Genomic DNA, 4,191 nt, shown 5'->3' with positions numbered 1-4,191 from the left:
GTTTGGTTGGTTGTGTCTGATGCCTCAGTGGAGACGATCTCCTCTCCTGACCCCAGCCAGCCACGTGTTAAATAATCTCTGATGAAATGCAGGCCACAGGGCTAAGGCCATGACCAGCATTTCACTCTTTCAATTTTAAAAGCTTTCTGCACCCTCTTCTCCCCCCTCCAAACACCCCTTTCACAGAAACAAACCGGATGTCTAAACCCTGAAAACGTCCATTTCAACCTTGATATTTGTTTTTGTCCGCTATTTTGGCTATTGGCACCTGATCAACATAAGAAACCACTAATCAGCCTCTCACTCACTAAATAACCTTGTTTATAACCACCATCAGTTAACTATCAGGTTTAATGGTGCTAGTTGCAGAGTGGTGGGGGGATTTCAGCACCCCCTTCCACTGAACAGCTCCATAGGATCGGGGAAGGCTCAACTGAGCCGTGAGCCTCCCGCAATCTTTTTTCCTAATGATCTTTTCGAAACCAAGCAGGTCTGATTTCCGAAACAATGTCCTTTTGAGGATGGTCTGTTTTTTTCTCCAATTGTATTGTATTTCTCCTTTTTAACCTGGGAAGTCACATTGAGACTGACATCTATGTTTTAAGGGTAATGAAGACTTGGACACGGAGCTAAGTGAATTATCCTCATCGTATTACAAGGGGGAGGAGGTGTAACCTTTGTTCCAAAGTCCTAGAGAGTTGTAATTACTGCGTAACCCTTTAATGTTCTGTCACTTCAATACGAGACATTTCCTTCCGTTCAATAAATAAATCCCCATAAAACACATGATTTTCATTGGCCATAAAATGTTGTCAGACGGGTCATTGTCACGCAAAAGACTGCCGGTCTCACGGTAATTGAGCGGTAATTAACATAAACACCTCGAGCATCTCCTGGCCTCCACGGATACAAGCCACTGTTGCGCATCTTTGGAACACCTACATTTTTTTTTTTAAAGGAATGAATCAGTTTAATATACACCATCACAATAATCCAGTATTCATTAGTAGTCAGGTCTAAAGAAACATGATATGAAGAAAATGTTTTTCAGAAGAAGAGAATAGGAGTTGACCTACTGTATGGTATCTGCTTATGCTCCATGCCATAGGATGTAGGCTTGTTTATTTAGCTGACAAGATATTATAAGTCCCGTGGCAATATTTTATATTATTTGATTTTATAGTAATAAGAATATAATTGAACTTAGCTGAATAAAATAGAAAGGATATTTTTCCCTTTCGGCACGATTGCACATACAGTATGAGAGTTAAAGTGATCATTTGAAACAGCTCCTGTATGCTAGATTTAGAACGATTTGGTAACTTTGGTTGTGAATGATACAAACCGTAAAATGAACATAAGTGAGCTGCATGATGCGACGATAGGCTATAGTAGCATTGTCAATCTCTCATCAAGTGAGTATACAATAGGCTACACCAATTATGTCCCAAAGACATCTTAAATCATAAAAAATAAAATAATAATTAGCCATGCGTAATATGCGGTAGACTATGCATTGTATAACAGCTCAATCATCATTTTTAATTCCGTTTTTTTCTCTCACCACAACAGCCCTACTCCCTCCGCCCTACTTACTTCCCAACCAACCAATCAAAGCCAACCTCAGCCATGCCTCAACTCCCACAGCTTCCAATGACTTCTCTCCTGTTCTTTCATTTCCTTCTGTCTCCCTCTCTCCAGACCGTCTTCCTCTCTCTCTCATCTCTCTCGCATCCCTACCTCTGTGTTTGTCCTCTGTGCTGTGAACTGATCTATCAGTGGTTAAAGGATGTAGAGATTTGGGTCACTGACGACAGATTCACCGGCAGGTACTGCCGGCAGGTGCCTAAAACAAACAAATCCGACTAAGCAAACCCAGAAAGCAATTTAGGTATTGTTTGCTTCTTCATACGGACAAACTCCATGACAATTATAAAGCTTAACACACAGTGGTCAAATATACGCCCGACCGAGTCAGACGCACACCTGGTCTTTTGTGAGTGATCTGGGTTGTGTGTTGAGTCTGTGGATGGACTCACCCTGGAAGATGAATTTGAGAGCCAACCGGTTACGCCATAACACTGCAATGGCTGTTTGATGATGATAAAGAGACAGAAGTGGAATGCTCTAATTGGTGACCAGTCAAGCCTAGTGGTGACAAATGTTCAGGCGTCCTGGTGTGCATTGATCCATCTCAATCTTCCGTGAGAGCCCTGTCCAAACCTAGTGCAAACAACGCCAAAGCCCTCCATCTGGGGGAGGTTTTACATCATGTTTCACCATGCTGGCCTGGCCCTCATCCCTACACGACAGCAACAGCACAACAACAACAACAACAATTAAATGCTGAATAACAAGCACTCGAGGATATAAGCCTCAATTGTTTGCTATGGCAAATTCTAACGCACATCCCCAGTAAAAGCCGAGTGGATTTGTGTAAGACACAGACTCACTCAGCCTTAAGTGTTATGCTAAATAAATCCAGACCTCATTTAATTGACCTCCTCTCCAAAGACATGGTCCAGAGGAGGAGAACGGTGCACGTTGACTATTTTCTAATGTTGTCATTTCCCTCCATATTTCTCATTCATCACTCTGAAAGATGAAAATGTCAACTATATGACATCACCACTGCGCAGAGATCTATCCCCCATCAAACGGGGGACCCTTAATTGAATAAAACCATGAGATCAATAGCTCAAAAAAAAGATACCAATAAGAAACGGTGTCAGCGCATTGAGGTGCAGAAGTGCGGTTATTGACGCTGAGAGAGGGCAAAAAGTGGACTACAGCAACAGTAAAATGGAGTCAATGTCAGTGGCACATTAACCCTGGATGGCACCTCCCCATTGTCCTTTAACCCCGTCTTCTTCCCCTGAATAAAATCTCCCCCAGGAGGAGGTTGTCTGCCAGGAAAGACCAGGAAGTGATGGCGCCACCCAACAGTAGATGAATGATTTGTGCTACTAGTGTGCACAGTATGTGCTGTTGGCTCATGTGTTGGTATTTAGCATTAGCCTTCTTAATAAACACCATACACATTTGAATTCTTTAGAGTCTAAGACGCTGGGGGGTGCTAAGCTAACACATGGATTTGTTTTAAGATGGTCATACTATGGATCATTTAGCTATTTGATTTGGAATTTTAGGGCCCCTTTAGGTACAGTTTAAGACAAAATATATATATCAAAAATGATTTGATAAAATATTGATGTTGGTCTTTACTACTAAAGCCCATAGAAATGCATTGAATAACACATTCATAAATGGCAAAAAGTACAGTCAGAATATAAATCATAAGAAACAAGGTTTTGAAGTGTCTGTCCTAAATCTAGGAGATATTTGTGCCTATATTTGTGCCTACCCCTTTTTGGGGGGCACAAAACTACCTTCATACTTCCATTCGTTTTTTTTTATCCAGTACTGGTCACCTTCAGATGAGTCCCGTGGCACTTGTTCGCAAGAGTCTCTTGTGTGTGTGTGTGTGTGTGTGTGTGTGTGTGTGTGTGTGTGTGTGTGTGTGTGTGTGTGTGTGTGTGTGTGTGTGTGTGTGTGTGTGTGTGTGTGTGTGTGTGTGTGTGTGTGTGTGTGTGTGTGTGTGTGTGTGTGTGTGTGTGTGTGTGTGTTGATACGCCAGATAGAAAGTGTTGAAAGCATATACATTCCTGGCACCTCCAGGAAAATGCAGCTCCCTTTCCCTGTGCTCCATCTTTATTTTTAGAGGCTGGAGGCTGATGAGAGAGAGAAGGAGAGAGAGGAGAGAGAAACAGTATCAAAAGTGGAAGAAGTGAGGAGTGAGAGAGAGAGGAAAGTGAGAGGAAAGCAGAGAGAGAGCGAGAGAGAGAGAGAAAGCATCAAAAGTGGAAGGAAGGAGTGAGGAGTCAGGGTAAGAGAGCAGAAAGGGAGAAGGAGAGAGGGAGGGAGCGTGTGTTGGCTCCTCACTGGCTCAGAGGGAGTGTAGTGTGGTAGAAAGTAATGTGATGAGAGCCATTCTGAGTGAGACAGAGAGGGAGAGGGGACAGCGTGGGGCTCCCTCCTCCCCCTATTCGTAACCACGCCAACCAGAGGATGGGAGGAGGAGAGAGGAGGAGGAGAGGGGAGGAGGAGGGGAGGATGAGTGGAGGGGGGGGGGCTCCACTCTTACTGCCATATAAAAAGCCAAGCCTGAGAATCCGTCACCACAAACACACC

The sequence above is a fragment of the Oncorhynchus keta genome, chromosome 32 (assembly GCF_023373465.1).
Source record: "Oncorhynchus keta strain PuntledgeMale-10-30-2019 chromosome 32, Oket_V2, whole genome shotgun sequence".
Lineage (NCBI taxonomy): Eukaryota > Metazoa > Chordata > Actinopteri > Salmoniformes > Salmonidae > Oncorhynchus > Oncorhynchus keta.
This window is presented reverse-complemented; position numbering follows the sequence as displayed.